The following is a 16,344-nucleotide window of genomic DNA, read 5'->3' as shown; positions in this document are numbered from 1 at the left end:
CTGAGGAATACCGAATGGCAGAGAAACACCTGAAAAAATGTTCAACATCCTTAATCATCAGAGAAATGCAAATGAAAACAACCCTGAGATTCCACTTCACTCCAGTCAGAATGGCTAAGATCAAAAACTCAGGTGACAGCAGATGCTGGCGAGGATATGGAGAAAGGGGAACACTCCTCCATTGTTGGTGGGATTGCAAGCTTGTACAACCACTCTGGAGATCAGTCTGGCGGTTCCTCAGAAAATTGGACATAGTACTACCGGAGGATCCCGCAATACCTCTCCTGGGCATATATCCAGAAGATGTCCCAACTGGTAAGAAGGACACATGCTCCACTATGTTCATAGCAGCCTTGTTTATAATAGTCAGAAGCTGGAAAGAACCCAGATGCCCCTCAACAGAGGAATGGATACAGAAAATGTGGTACATTTACACAATGGAATACTACTCAGCTATTAAAAAATGAATTTATGAAATTCCTAGGCAAACGGGTGGACCTGGAGGGTATCATCCTGAGTGAGGTAACCCAATCACAAAGGAACTCGCACAATATGTACTCACTGATAAGTGGATATTAGCCCAGAAACTTAGGTTACCCAAGATATAAGATACAATTTGCTAAACGCATGAAATTCAAGAACAACGAAGACCAAAGTGTGGACACTTTGCCCCTTCTTAGAAATGGGAACAAAACACCCATGGGAGGAGTTACAGAGACAAAATTTGGAGCTGTGATGAAAGGATGGACCATCTAGTGATTGCCCTATGCAGGGATCCATCCCATAATCAGCTTCCAAATGCTGACACCATTGCATACACTAGCAAGATTTTGCTGAAAGGACCCAGATATAGCTCTCTCTTGTGAGACTATGCCAGGGCCTAGCAAACACAGAAGTGGATGATCACAGTCAGCTATTGGATGGGTCACACGGCCCCCAATGGAGGAGCTAGAGAAATTACCCAAGGAGCTAAAGGGAACTGCAACCCTATAAGTGGAACAACAATATGAACTAAGCAGTACCCCGGAGCTCTTGTCTCTAGCTGCATATGTATCAAAAGATGGCCTAGTCGGCCATCACTGCAAAGAGAGGCCCATTGGACTTGCAAACTTTATATGCCCCAGTACAGGGGAACGCCAGGGCCAAAAAGTGGGAGTGGGTGGGTAGGGGATTGGGGGTGGGTGGGTATGGGGAACCTTTGGGATCGCATTGAAAATGTAAAATAGGAAAATACCTAATTAAAAAAAAATAAAAATATAAAATAAAATGTCAAATCCCAGAGAGTCTATTTGGCTTAACTGGACTGACCATGGAAAAGCTACTAATTTTTGCTTAAAATTATAATAGCAGTAACATCAAATATTTTTCTATACAATAGAAACCTTTCCCACAGGTTATCATTCCAAGAGGCTTTTGCCTTATACTTGAGTGGAAAGTGACGTATCAGATGGAGAAACCCATCAATAACTTGGCCAAGGGTTTGGTTTGTATTTGTGTAACAAATACAGAGGCAGATGCTTGCAGCCAACCACTGGACTGAGCAGAGGGACTCCAATGAAGGAGTTAGAGAAAGGACTGAAGAAGCTAAAGGGGTTTGCAACTCCATAGGAAGAACAATGATATCAACCATCCAGAACCCCACCCCCACCCCCGAGCTCCCAGGAACTAAACCATCAACCAAAGAGTACATACACATGGAGAGACCCATGGATCCAGCTGCATGTGTAGCAGAGGATGGTCTTGTCTGGTATCAATGGGAGGAGGAACCTTTGGTCCTGTGAAAGCTTGATGCCCCAGTGTAGGGGAATGCCAGAGAGGCGAGGTGGAAATGGGTAGGTTGTGGGGGAGGACCCTCATAGAAGCAGAGAGAAGGGTGATGGGATAGGGGTATTTTTGGAGGGGAAACTGGGAAAGGGGATAACAAAGTATGTGTGAGTGTAAATATACCGATTCATTCTTTTTAATTAGAAATTTTAGATTTTGTTTATTAAAAGATTTGAAAATACCTATTTGCTTTAATTTATGTGTGTGAGTTCCTGGGTGGCATGTGTGTACATGGTCTCCTGAGAAGTCAGAAGGCATTCTATGCCCTGGAGGAGTTGCAGTGTTTGTGAGCCACCATGAGTGCACTGGAAATCAATCCAGGTCCTCTTTAAGAACAACAGATACTTTAGCTGCTGAGCCATCTCTCCAGCGCCTAGACTGACATTTAAGTTAATGTACAAAGTACAGTATTACATCATGGTATTTTCATACAGATATCTTGTTATACTTTATTCTTATTCGTTTCCTTTCCCCCACCTCCTACTTTGCCCATTCTCTTCTTGCTGGGCCCTTTCCTCACCCCAAACAATCCTCTTTCTGCTGAGTGACCTATTCTTCTAACCACCTAACTTCGCTGTCTTTGACCTTATTTTTCTAAAGAGGGAACTGAGTCTTAGAGCCATGAAATCAAGGAGCTGGAGACCTGATGTTCACTGCAGTGTGAAGGGAGCCTCAGTCCAGAGACTCACTGCACTGAACCAGGACTTCTTCCTTTATATGCAGCAGTTTGCTAAGTTTCAGGAACTTTAAGTGGGGCAAATTCTTTGTGAAACCACTGCTGATTTCAGTGAAGGACTCTTCTGTGTTCCCTGGAACATTTTAAAGTATCTATCCATCATCCAGATTGGCATAGCCCTGACAGTTACTGAGTCTTTTAAGTAAGCAAGGTTATATAATTTTCCAAGAGAATATCTATGGCTTCTTCACTCTTGATTCCAAGGGCTAATATATTCATCATATTTAATTTATTAAGGTCAGTCCAAATGCCACAAATAATGTACAGGGAATATAAATAGAATATAAATATAAATCCACTGATGTATATTTTTTTCTCCTATTACTGGTAAATAAATCCAACTGCAGATTGTCTTATATTATGCATAGATATCTGACTTATTTTGTTTATGTTTAACGTAAACAGTTAAAACGTCAAATGGTTATAGAAATAATTTGCATGTTTAATTTTCTTAGTGTTTGAAATAAATATGAGATTCTATTTATCATTACAAATTGATTGTTTCAAACTCTTGATTCAAAGTTATGAGTGCATTAAAAAAATAGCAACCAGGTACTGGAGGGATGGTTCTGTGCTTCTGTCCCAGGGGACCCAAGTTTGGTTCCCAGCACCCATGTCAGGTAGTGTATACCTGCCTCAAATCATACACATGTTTCTGTGCCACAGACACATAAACATAAATCAAAATAAAGGTAAATTGTAAAATAGCAAGAATAATCAGCAAAGCATGGTGATGCACACCACTAATACTAGCCTTTTGCATTCTGGGGTAGGAGGATGACCAGATCGTGCCTAGTCTGGAATATATAGTGTCTCAGCAACACACACACACACACACACACACACACACACACACACACATACATACACACACACACACACACACAGAGAAAGAGAGAGAGAGAGAGAGAGAGAGAGGGAGAGAGATAGCACAACAATAAGTATTCTTTTAGTTTTAATAAATATTGAAGAGTATAATGAATATTTTTGTTTGTGTTTTCTCATTTGACTTAGGATTTTTAGCCCATTGAAAGTTCTCCCTATTGCGATTTTACCATCTCTAGTATGGAAATACTAAGGAATGACTTGCAAGCAATCAAGATGGCTATAAGGCCGATGATGCCGTAGTTGGAGGAGAAACTGATAGGGTGCCATCTATATATAGTAACAAACCCAACACATTCATGGAAGAAAGCATGCAACTCTTGTTTCTTGTAACATACATTCACAATGTAAGAAACAGAAGACCACAAAGGCACATGTCTGTTGTCTTTATGCACAGTCTACTCATTTTTAAATGTTCAGTTGCCTTTTGTTAGGTATGGCTTTTTCTTTCTATTTTCTGTCCGTGTCCCTCTTCTTAAATCCACAACTCTGAGCCCCTACTGGCCACAAACTGTTCTCTTTTGGAGCTGGGATATCCTTCAAAGAATCATGAGTTGAAGGCATGGTTCCCAGGTGGCAATACTATTAGGAGCCAGTTGCATCACAACAGCCCTAACTTCTCAATATATTTACCCACTGATCACCTCATCTCTAAAAAGGCTGGTGGGTCACTGGGAGCATGCATTTGAAGGGTAAAAATGATTTAATAATCAATAACGCAAATGGAAGTATATTATTTATGATTTGAGTTATCAAAATAATAATGATTAAGAATTTTATGTCTTTATCACATTCAAAGACCTTAGTATGCAATTCACAATAGTAGACACTTTGGCCACTCTGTACTGCATGCATCAACATATTTGAATTGTCCATGTGCCTGCTCTTTGGAAATGTCTTTTCTTTTTTTTTTTTTTAATATTTATTTGTTTGTTTATTTATTTATTTATTATATGTAAGTACACTGTAGCTGTCTTCAGACACTCCAGAAGAGAGCATCAGATTTTGTTACGGATGGTTGTAAGCCACCATGTGGTTGCTGGGATTTGAACTCAGGACCTTTGGAAGAGCAGTCAGTGCTCTTAACCGCTGAGCCATCTCACCAGCCCGGAAATGTCTTTTCAAAGTCATTTAAGAACATTCAAGGTGCATAAAACAAAGTTATAATTTGAAAATTATAATGAACACAGTCAATGTAGAAAAATTTGATTTTTTTTTTTTTTTTTAGTAAACGATGGTTGTCCCAGTATAGAGAAAGTGCCTGAGTATTATGGTGGCAAAGCTATTTTTACTTGGTTTTATGATCAGGAAAATGAAATTAATGATACCCACATGCAAGTGTTTTGGTGAAGATTGAAACCAAGGTTTTATAAATGGCTGAAGCATAGCTCATAGGCAAAATGCTTCCTCTGATGTGTGTGAGGCCCTGAGTTTGATCCCTACCACCGTTAGGGGATCAGATCACACTCACCAAGAAGCTGGAATTTTCTCAATATTCTGCAAAAGAACCAATTTAGTATCCAATGCATCATACACATAGTAAATGGGAACTTCTATTAATAGGGTAATATATTTTACTTATTATATTTCTTATGGCTCTTGTTTTCATATTTCAGACTATTCGAGAGACTGAAGGGTATTACATAATGTATTTTTTATTTAGGGTTTATTCATATAGGTTTCTGTGTGTAAGACAGTTTAAATTTTTGGTGGAATCTACCATCTTTACAGAAAGTCCTCAAAGTGCACTCCCATTCAAATACCTGCAACCTACTATAAAGCATAATGACTCCTGTAAAAGCCAAGGGTCAAAACTAGTCTTTCCCTTCTGGGTCTAAAATTTGTGATATTTTATTTTGTTTGTTTGTTTGTTTTTGTACAGAAGCTGTAAGAGATTTTCTATGGTACCATTTATTGATCACTTCATTTATAATTCAAGAAGTCAAAAAAGGCCAGGCAAGTGGTGGCACATGCCTTTAGTTCCATCACTCGGGAGGCAGAAGCAGGTGGATTTCTGAGTTTGAGGCCAGCCTGGTCTACAGAGTGAGTTCCAGGACAGCCAGAGCTACACAGAGAAACCCTGTCTCAAAAAACCAAAAAAAAAAAAAAAAAAAAAAAACCCAAAAAAAGGAAAAAAAGTAGTGAATTGGTTGTAAAAATTGCGTAGGATAGAATTCTTAAAGATAAATGAAAATGATACACCCATGACCTATATGCTCAAATTTAGCTCAAAGATTAATTTTGTTTTACTTAAAAAGGCTTTTTCTTATCTATTTTTTTAATGGGCTGGAGAGATGGTTCAGCTATTAAAGGCTAGCTTGGCAATCAAAGATTCTGTAACCTTTATGGGTGGGTGTGTCTCCACTGTATACATCTTGGTCCATTGTGCCATATAATGTCTCATTGGCTATAAGCATTTTATATATCTTATTTTATACATGTTCACATTTGTCCATAAAACACACACACACACACACACACACACACACACACACACACACACACACACACACACACAGCCAGCAGTTTGCCTGAGTCCGCAGCAAGCCTAAATTTTCATCAGATGACTGCCTTCATTCTGTGTTGTCTATGTTTCATTGTATATTCTTTCCTTTTCTAAAGATCATCTATAAAATCTCTAAAACTATTAATGATACTTTGTTATGCTTGCAGACGGAAGAATGCTGTCCTCTGAGAGGCTCCACCCAGCAGCTGACTCAGACAGATAACAGAGACCTACAGCCAAACAGTGGATGGAGCTTGGGGATTCTTATGGAAGGATTGAAGGCCCAGAAAAGGATAAGAACTCCACAGGAAGACCAAGTGAGTCAACCAACCTGGACTCTTGGGGCTCTCAGTGTCTGTACCACCAACCAAAGAACATACATGGACTGGACCTAAGATTCTCCAAACATACATGACAGATGTGCAGCTTGGTTTTCATGTGGGTCCTGAACAACTGGAACAGGGGCTGTCCCAAAAGCTGTTGCTTGTATGTGAGATATGTTCTTCAGTGGGAGAGGAAGCCTCACAGAGAGACTTAATGTGCCAGGGTACAAGGGATACCTGGTGGGGGGCACCCACTCAGAGGAGAAGGGGAAGGGGAATGGGGAAGGGTTGTGGGAGGGGGCCACCAGGAGGGGGGCAGTAAGTGGAATGTAAAGTGAATAAGTAAAACATCAGCACCACCACCACCACTAACACCACCACCACCACCACCACCACCACCACCACCACCACCACCATCACCACCACCACCACCATCACCACCACCACCATCACCACCACCACCACCATCACCACCACCACCATCACCACCACCACCATCACCATCACCACCACCACCACCACCACCACCACCACCACCACCACCATCACCACCACCACCACCACCACCACCACCACCACCACCACCACCACCATCACCACCACCACCACCACCACCACCACCACCACCACCATCACCACCACCACCACCATCACCACCACCACCATCACCACCACCACCACCACCACCACCACCACCATCACCACCACCATCACCACCACCACCACCACCACCACTAACACCACCACCACCACCATCACCACCACCACCACCACCACCACCACCACCACCACCACCATCACCACCACCACCACCACTAACACCACCACCACCACCACCACCATCACCACCACCACCACCACCATCACCACCATCACAACCACCACCACCAAACTGCTGATACTGCTTCGCAGTAGCCCAGACGCAACTCCTATTACCTCTGGATGCTTTGACACAGCCTGCTTGGCAGGGGATTCAGAGACTCAGAGCAGCTAGCTGACTTCTTTACAACATCCTGCCTTCCTGTTCTGCACATTTGTGTCTAATCAGGGAAAGGTGAAAGAAAGACTGTGGCAATGCTGCTGTCTGTGTCCAATCCGTCCGTCTGCTCTTTCCAACTAAACTTGGAAACTGGACGATCAGAAACAACTCTTGGCTGGTTTCTACAGAAAAGGGGAAACCGCCTATGTCAGAGGCAGCATTGGCAGTGTGGTCCCCCAAGTCAGCATGCATGTTGTTAAATGGGTATTTGTGCCATTGTTCCTTTTCATACCCTCATGATATACATGCGCCCCCTTGGCACACTCCCCAGAATCAACATATTTTGTATACTGGTGGAGACCGGGAATCACACAGATCTGGGTGTGAATTCTGCCTCTGCTGCCTGTGTGACCATGGCCAATTACCTACCTAATCCTGTCCTCGCTCACTTTCTTTCTTGATTAAGAAACTTTCCTGATACTGTGTACCTCATTTTTCTTGGTGGCGAAAAGGTAAAAAGAAGCAAGGATATGATATGATACGACTCACATCTATCATATATGTTTGTCTTAGAAGTCAAATTAAATAATGCTTGAGTATTTATAGTCTTTGGTACAGCTTGCCTTCTAAGTCTGTTATGGCGCTTGGCCTTGTAATTTCTGAGTAACTTTTGTATTCTACTTCATTGTATGGCTCTTCAAATGCCATCAGTATCTGTGGACCATTTCTTCAGTTCAGTATCAGCCTTCTGCCTCCATTTGCCTCAGTGTTACGTGAAATAGATTTTCCTTCTCCCTCTCCCTTAATGCCTTGTAGATCTCAGGAGTTTCAGGTTTCAGGTTCACGTGAACTCTACTCTTCTGTTGTTACACTTGCCTATTGTTTGGTTTGCTACTCACAGTACCAGGTCCTCTTGTCTGAACTTAAGTTTGACAGGAAGTAAATCTGCCTCAATTCAACAGCTGCTGCCCCCTGTGTAAAGTACTGACAATCAGCTGGGCTCAGCTTTTTGTGACTCTAACTTCCATGTCTTTTAGATGGTCTGATTTCTGTTGTCACCTCTAGTCACATGAATGCTCTGAGCTGTTGAGACTTATTCCTATCTCCACTAAGAACTCAACTGATGCTAACACTCTTCGGCCTCTCAGAACTGCTCAGAGTAATGTCTCTGTCAGGAGCACAGTGTGGATTGTGAGGCTGTTCTTTAGAAGGGCTCCCCACGCCCGACATTGTGTTGCTGGGTGTTATCGGGCAATAGTACAGGTAACCCTGGCAGGAATAAGATGAGATTGGGGGCAAATCATCTGAGCTAGAGAGATTCTGCATGGGTCTGTAGCCCAGACCCTGGAAACCTGGGAAGAAGTGAAGACTATTTCAGTGTTTTTGTGTGTGTGGGAGACATTGGTTCCTTCTAGTTCATCCCCAGGCTTCAGTCTCTAGACGATCCCGTGCCATCTTGCCACTTCTTAACTGTGAGAGCGAAAACTATTAGGGTAATCGTTAGATTTCATAATCAGTAATTAGTTAACTATCAGATGGAACAATGGCTAATTAATGGAGCCAATTACAATTTATGAGCTTTTAATAAGGCCAAGCTTAGATTGGCGACAGAAATTCCGTGGATAGGGCTGGGAAATCTGTGAGCCGCACCAGAAGCTACATATAAAGTCTGAAGATTACACGGACAGGAAATGAGTCTTTGAGTCAAAAAACTGTACCGTTCAGGCAGTCTTTGGGGGATGCTTGCTTCAGTAGCAATAATCATATATCTAGGATATGATGTCAGCTCGGAGGCCAGGTGGTTCTGGAGCCTGAAGAGGAACTTATCACGACGGAAATGGAATCCATCGTCAGGAGATCAGGAAGGAGGGACTCTAAGAGGCTTCCTTCCTAGGAGGCTTCGGACTGGATTGAGTTAATTCCTGACTACTCACACACAAGTAAGTCTCTCTGGGAGGAGAAGACAGAAGCAAAAAGTCACTGAGAAAAATATTTAGAGATAAGGATTCCAAGGAGGAACTTCTACTACTTTGTATTATATTTCCCCTTTTCTCCTTTCTTTTCCTCCCTCACCCTCTCCTTCCTCCCTCCCTTCCTACTTCTTTCTGTTAGCTCCTCTCTCCATGCAATTTTCTAGAGTTAGACAAATAATTTCTGCTTGAACTTTATTTCACATCAGTTATGTTTTATACATGTTCTTGCATTCCGCTGATTTCAGTTCCATATGCATAGAATGGGGGAGGGGATACTCTCAGGTATGGACCATGTTGGGAATAAGTATGTTCCGGGGTGGAAAGGTATGTAGTAGTATTAGGAAGGGTCCATGCATAATAAGTGAAATCTGCTAAACTTGTGACGCGTTTGCACCCCTGTGGGTTGACCACTGGGGGAGCTTGAGGGGGGGAATTAGAAGGTCTCCTAAGTCAGGAATTCATCTCTTTCTTCCACAAGGCTTTAGATATTTAAAATACAGTTCTGCTGTCTACCTTTTGAGTAGACTTATTATGTAAGTCAAAAGGTTTTGTCTTTGTATCCTGGACACAGTGCCTTGAGGATTATCTGAAGGCCCTGCAATGGAAAGTAGCTCTGAATGATGACTGGTCATAAAATGCATCATTAATTTTTATACCTTGATGAAGGTTATTTATTGAGAGCAGGGCATGCTCCCTTGCCTGAGTCATCACCAACCTTGATGTTGCTCATGTCTTCAAAGGAAGGCAGCAAGCTTTATCACAAATCCAAAGATTATAAAAGTTACAAACTCTAGCACTTAACAAAAATATTTTCTGTCTCACTGATGACATAAATAGAGATAGTAATAATTCTGTATTATGACATCCCCACCCCACGTTAATGGAATGGTTTGTTAGTGAATTCTAAGAGTTTAAGGTAGTAATGTCTAAACAAAACAAATGTTAATCATTATTGTTATTCATTTAGTATTATCTCATTCCAGGGGCCCAAATCTTCTTTCTCTGCATAAATACTTTTGGTAGTTAGGAGACTTAAGCTCCCAACCCGTTAATGGTGGTGGCAGAAGTCCTTAATTGCAGGCAATGGCAAATGAAGGTCAGTGCTGGTATGAATCCAGTGTAGGTCAGAGTAGCGCAAAGGCCATTAGCAGCTGAATGTGAGTCTGTGCTCTGAACAGAATGAATCACTGCCTTAGCCCAGTTTCTTCGTAAACAGCTGTCCGACATGCACACTAACAATCACGGGAAGTATTAATAACTCATTAGCTGGCAACCTGGATAAGCAGTGCTTCTCAGCCTTGGCTGTGTGGCAGGGTCACTCAAATAGCTTTGAAGACCCAGACTCCGTGCCAGCACACAGTCCAATTAAATTAGGATCTCTGGTGGTGGGATGAGAAAGCGTACCTCTCTTTAAACAGAAATCTGGCTGATTCTAATGCATATTATTCTTGTTTTCACAGTATTGCTCCATGGGCAGGAAAAATCCAGAAGCAACTCTCCCCCCCCCTCTTCAAACACACAGATCTTCAAGACAGTTTTGCAGTGAGCTGCAACTGTGCAAGGATGTTTATTTCAATAATGCCCAAGGGAAGTAAGACATACCTGGAGGTAAATAACATATGGCCTCTTGTTTATATACCTCGAGGAATCCCCTTGGGAATCACTCCTTTACTAAAAAAACCTCACTTGCAAGCCCAGCCCTCAGCTACCACTTGGATATTTGATGCTCTAAGCTGCCTGAAGACAGGGATACTTCGGATACTTGAGGACTATAAAATGTTTCTGAGGGTTCGTACCCATTTATCATCTTGTTTTTGCTCAGTCTAGTACTCTGACTGAGGGTAGGCATGCTTTGATACTTAAGTAGCTTTAGAAGAGAAACACAAATCCTTGATTTGCTAGTCTGCTATTTTAAATTTGGGTCAGTTTCCAAGAGTTAAGTTATTGTAAGTCATCCTGCCTCCTTTCTTCTTGGTAGGTGATGCAGAAATACAAACTGAGCGCATCCACAGACACAGAGCATTTATGGAAAGTGAGGCATATATGATAGATCATAGGCACATCTGATATCTAAGAGCTCCCAGAAACCCTTTCCAGGTTGACAGGGTTTCCGCACTCCACTCCGCTGTCAACATTGCTTTCTATTTAGGAGACAGACAGAAGACCAACTACTTGTAAGGATGAGCCAAGCATACTAGCACTGTGACATTACCTGTTTCCTATTGCTCTGATCATTCACCACTCACATGGCTAAAGTTCAAATGTCACTGAATTGCCACAGGGAAGGACGCTCCATACAGTTGGCTCGAGTTACAGGCCAGGATGCAGCTGTATTGTTACTGCTCATAAAGTAAACATCAGTCCGGGCTCTGAACGTTTCACAATTTGGAAATTTTAAACTTTGCCCTTTCTTTCTTCCTTTTCTTTCCTTTCTTCCCTTCCTTCCTTCCTTCCTTCCTTCCTTCCTTCCTTCCTTCCTTCCTTCCTTCCTTCCTTCCTTCCTCCCTCCCTCCCTCCCTCCCTCCCTCCCTCCCTCCCTCCCTCCCTCTCTCTCTCTGACCTGTCCAGCAGGTCCAGTTATTCGAGGGTCTCGAAGGTCTCCTAAGAACCAAACGGGGGGGGGGGGGGAAGAGAGACGAGAACCTTGTGTAGAGAACGACACGGAAACATTCTGAGTAACATCAAGGTTCCACTGTATTAGCCAGACCCAAGGTTTAAATGCACAAGCAAAAGGGGAAGTGCCTTTCAGCAGGAAGGATGGGGCAGTAGAATTGCACAAGCAAAAGGGGAAGTACAGGTACTTATTAGCGGGAGGGGTGGGGCAATAGAATTGCACATTCTTTAGGCAGTTACATGGGGAAGCAGGAACTTGGCGGTGTCAAGGTACATCTTGAGGTCAGGACATCTGGCGCTGACTTAGGGCTGGAACAATCTGTGGTTGTTCTCAGAGTGGTGCGTGGGTGGCCCGCTTTTGACCCCCTTTTCTTCTGGGGGGGGAGGCCCAATTCAGAGATCAGGACAATTGTGTTGTCTTAATGGCTCCCAACATCTCTCTCTCTCTCTCTCTTCCTTCCTTCCTTCCTTCCTTCCTTCCTTCCTTCCTTCCTTCCTTCCTTCCTTCCTCCCTCCCTCCCTCCCTCCCTCCCTCCCTCTCTCTTTCTTTCTTTCTTAGAATTATTTTATTTATTTATTGTGCGTGTGTGTGTGTGTGTGTGTGTGTGTGTGTGTGTATGCCACATGTGTGGGGTTACCCTCATAGGTCAAAAGAGGCCAAATACACTGTATATGTAATTATGGTTGGTTGTAGCCTGCCTGACATGGGTGCTGGAAACTGAGTTCTGGTCTTTGAGAGCAGCACACATTTTTAATTGCTGAGCCATCTCTCCCCATTCTACCTTTGCTATTTTTAAAATACAAAACCTGACGTCCATCTCTATGAAGTTAGCAGTGGAAAAGTTAGAATCTCTGACTTTATAACCACTGTACTGAGATGAGTCAAATAGCAGGGGGTTCATATCTAGTGCTTAATGATTTCAGAGCATTGAACAGCATCAACAGACTCAGAAATTACAGCTCCTGGGGTGATCCTCAGTGTTTGAGATGAGGACATATTACTTTTTATGTATCAGGGAGGATTTTCTCAGTTTTTTTCTTTAAACCTCATTTATCCATTTGTGTATGTATTTAATGTATGCATGCCTTGCCGCATGTATACCTACATACCAGAAGAGAGCATTGAATCCCCTTTTGGATGGTTGTCTGTCACCATGTGGTTGCTGGAAATTGAACTCAGGACCTCTGGTAGAACAGCTTACCTGCTGAGCCATCTCACCAGCCCCTCCCCTGTTTCCATTCAGCTTTGAAAGGAAAGTGTGAATGTAATGATAAACAGTCTCAGCTCTTAAGAAAAATGCGAGGCCTAACTTCGGAATGCAAAAGTAGCTTAGCTATGAGCAAGTAGCACCAACATACTCTCCTGACGTTGGAGAGAAACTTACTAACATTTGAGGGCCATCACTAATATCTTTCCATGTGTTAAATATTCTGAAAACCTTTAACAAATTACATTGGTAGTGGTGTTTTTGATTTAGTGATTCAGCTTTATCGCACTTTGAATTATGTTCATGTATTTAAAATGACACTGGAATAATGGAGGAAACAGGCAGGCATTTGCTTTGCCTTTCTTTTTCAACACAGATATGCCTGTACACAAACATTCAATATTCCAGCCATGCATCAGCATTAATTTCAATTTATCATTATGTCAACTTGGTTCCATAATGTTTAATTTCCATATTACAACTGATGTTGATTCTCAAAGAAATTGCACATTACAACAGCTTCTTGAGTGGCTGATACCAGTTGATGGCCATCCATTATATTGGAACATGATTGCCTGACTTTCCTACAAGCTCTGATTTTAAAGTATGAGAAAGAGCTGCAGAGGAGGGACTGGGAGGAAACCCAGGCTTCCTGTCTTGAGTCTAGTCCAGGCAGCATTGCTTTCTAGAAGAAGAGCATGGCAGGTTTGATCGATAATAAATATTGGTGTAACCTTTTTTAAGTTCCTAAGAAGAAACCCTGTTGGCTCCCAAGTTTATTAAGCAGACTTTACTTTTGGAAGTTACAGAGAAGGAACTTGTGAAAAGTCCTATTGTGCTGCTCACCAGCATTCCAGGAAGATTAGAGACGTGGTGGAGAATAAACCAGACAACTGTGGTCAGCTGGAAAAGACAGTCACTATTGCCAACTTTTATCAAAGTGGAGTCTGTTAGGCTCCACTTCCCTGTGCCATCTATCTAGTGGAAATTAAAACACCCAGACCCTCCATTCAAAGAACGCAGTATGTAGAATGGTTGACAGTTTGAATCGCTAAGGTTGGGAAGCCACAAATACAGGAAGCACTTTAGATTTGGCTCACAGAGAATTCCAGGGTTGCCAGAGATAACCTAGGATCCAAGTATTCTTTTACAGCAACAACCTTGCCTCATAGCTTTTCTAACTTCAAATCTCAGAGTAGTTTATATTGCTTTGTTCTGTACACAGGTGAGCTGCTTACCTAAAACACTAGGCCTCTGGGGTGCTATTATGTTTGCATAAAGTCTATTACTTAGATGAGGTAAAGGTGTCGAGGCAGAAAGGGAATTGCATTTCAACTAAAGGAATTTAAAGTGTATACATAAGAAGGGGAATGTTCAGTTTACTTTGAAAGGGATCATTGGATTGTTGTAAAATAAGAGCTAGAAGATACATTGAGATGCATGCATATAAATACAATGGGCGCATACTCCTATGTAGACATATATACTAGTATAACCTCTGGCATCTACATTTCAAGTCCTGTGCTCTGTAAGCATTTTGTGGGGCTTCAGTATTGTTATTTCCAAATGTTATTTCCTTTGTAGTGCCCAGTATGGTGGTATCAGATGGGCTTGTTACACACTTCTTTGTGTACCTGTCCATTCATACTTGGGTATCTGGTTCTATCACTTCCTCTGGTAATGGAGTCATTTAGGTATAAACACCTTCTTATGTCTTCTCCTAGACTTCAAAGCATCACTAAACAGCTGAAGCTTAGTCTCATAATATTTTTGATGAACACACAACCAGTTTTTCTCTGTTTCCATTCTTTTTTTTTAAACATTTAGAAAAAGATGATTTATTTTCTTTATTTGTGCATGAATGTTTTGCCTGTATGTGTGTGAATATATATATATATATGTATATATATGCATACACACACACACACTTGTATAGGCATCACATACATGTCAGAAGAGGGTATTAGATCCCCTAGAATTAGAGTTATATATCTCTGTAAGAGACCATGTGAAAATGGAGCCTGGTCATCAATAAGAACAAGTGCTTTTAAACATTGAGCCATCTCTCTGGCTCTGTATCCAGGCTTCTTTTATGGGGATGTAAAGTTGATCAGCTAAGTAGTGTGCAATGCAACTTCAAGCTTTACAATCTTCATTAATATTCATTTGAAGGTTTTATCTTATTACTGCCACCACCATAAACAACAATAAAAAGTCTCTCCTTTGACTGAAGAATTGAAACCTGTCCCATCTGTAGGCACAAATGGACACTTATGTGTGACACTGCATTTAAAAAAAAAAAAGAAAAGAAAAAAGAAACCTGTTTAGGTTTAGTTATGACTTCCAGTTACAGATACCAGAAGATGGTTTTTCTGATGGTCAGCTGTACAAATTTGATGATTTGACGCACATAATTGCTCAGTTGCCACTATTCAAGCTAATATAGAAACTCGGATACCTAAAGTACCCAAATTTCCCATTTTAATTGTTTCTTTTTAATCTAACCAGGCAGTGGGCTTCTGATTCAGTTTAACAAAATTTGTTAAGATGAGCTTTCAGTGAAAGGGATGAGGCAGAGTGGTGGCTCAGTTCAGGTGAGAAACAAATCAACAAAGGAGAAATAGCTACAGTTTTCTGGATGCTGCTTTCCTTAGCTATTTGTGAGCAATTAATAGCTTAAGGGGAAAATATAATTGACTCACAGGCACAAATAACTGAATATTGTGCACCAACACAATTTCTCAATAAAATAAAATAAAAAACATTTAAAACTCACCTTCATTTCTCCTCATAAAGATGAAGAAAGGGTTAGATATATTTACTATCATAGATATAAACAAATATGCTGGGATGAGTTTTCTAGACTCATACGTCTGTGGTATAAAACTCTCCTTGCAGTATATACAATTTTAGTGAAAATGTGAACTTCTGATTGTATTTACTTGTTAAAAATTTGAGGTTGCTTTACATATCTGCATTTTAGATCTCAACCCCTCAAGCCTTGGTAAACCCTTACCTGTCTTTTCTACTCCTGTGAATATTGAATTTGGAAATGTTTTCAGGATTTTCTAGCTTAACTGTCAGAAAGAAATGGTTGACCCATTACTATGACCCAATAAAACATTAGAAATTGCTCCAGGTCTTTGTGACATCAATTGTGATGCTTTCTTATAAGCATCTCACTTTATTGGTCTAGGTTCTATGGAAACACAGCTAATAGAAAAATCAGGAAAAAGAGAGTCACAAAGTGCCACCACATCCTTGTCCCATCATCTTGCTCATTAGATAACACCAGGT

General features: G+C 41.4%; 1 long non-coding RNA gene across 1 annotated transcript in view; it reads left to right on the top strand.

The window, feature by feature from the left end:
• The window catches only part of 6430553K19Rik (RIKEN cDNA 6430553K19 gene), a 36,426-nt gene extending 21,090 nt beyond the window's left edge, over positions 1–15,336 (top strand). Inside the window, exons 4-6 of the long non-coding RNA NR_152166.1 lie at positions 6,119–6,268; positions 10,687–10,834; positions 13,851–15,336. This is a non-coding gene — a long non-coding RNA (RIKEN cDNA 6430553K19 gene). The remainder of the gene's footprint in view (positions 1–6,118; positions 6,269–10,686; positions 10,835–13,850) is intronic.
• The last annotated feature ends 1,008 nt before the right edge of the window (positions 15,337–16,344 follow it).

Source organism: Mus musculus, chromosome 16 (assembly GCF_000001635.26).
Source record: "Mus musculus strain C57BL/6J chromosome 16, GRCm38.p6 C57BL/6J".
Taxonomy (NCBI): Eukaryota; Metazoa; Chordata; class Mammalia; order Rodentia; family Muridae; genus Mus; species Mus musculus.
This window is presented reverse-complemented; position numbering and strand designations above follow the sequence as displayed.